This window comes from Olea europaea, unplaced genomic scaffold (assembly GCF_002742605.1).
Source record: "Olea europaea var. sylvestris unplaced genomic scaffold, O_europaea_v1 scaffold2762, whole genome shotgun sequence".
Taxonomy (NCBI): Eukaryota; Viridiplantae; Streptophyta; class Magnoliopsida; order Lamiales; family Oleaceae; genus Olea; species Olea europaea.
The window spans coordinates 19,597-19,832 of NW_019246070.1; the positions used below are offsets into that span (position 1 = coordinate 19,597).

Here is a 236-nt window from a genome sequence, read left to right on the forward strand (position 1 = left end):
CGGTTCCACCATTAGTGCTTCTATAGGTAGTAAACCACTTCCTATTTGGACACATATGGTAAGAGCATCCGGAGTCAAGAATCCACTTACCGGAGGTCTCTTCATCACAAGAGATAGTGTAGCACTCATCGCTTTTCCCTCCTTCCGAGGCATAGCTTACCTCTTGCTTGACTTGCACCTTCCCACTGTTGTTGTTCTTCTTCCAACCCTTTTTGTTTGGACAATTCGCCTTGAAA

At 45.3% G+C, this 236-nt stretch overlaps 1 pseudogene; it reads left to right on the forward strand.

Annotated features, from left to right (window-relative positions):
• LOC111383798 overlaps positions 1-236 on the forward strand; it is a 7,315-nt pseudogene that overhangs the window by 4,426 nt on the left and 2,653 nt on the right.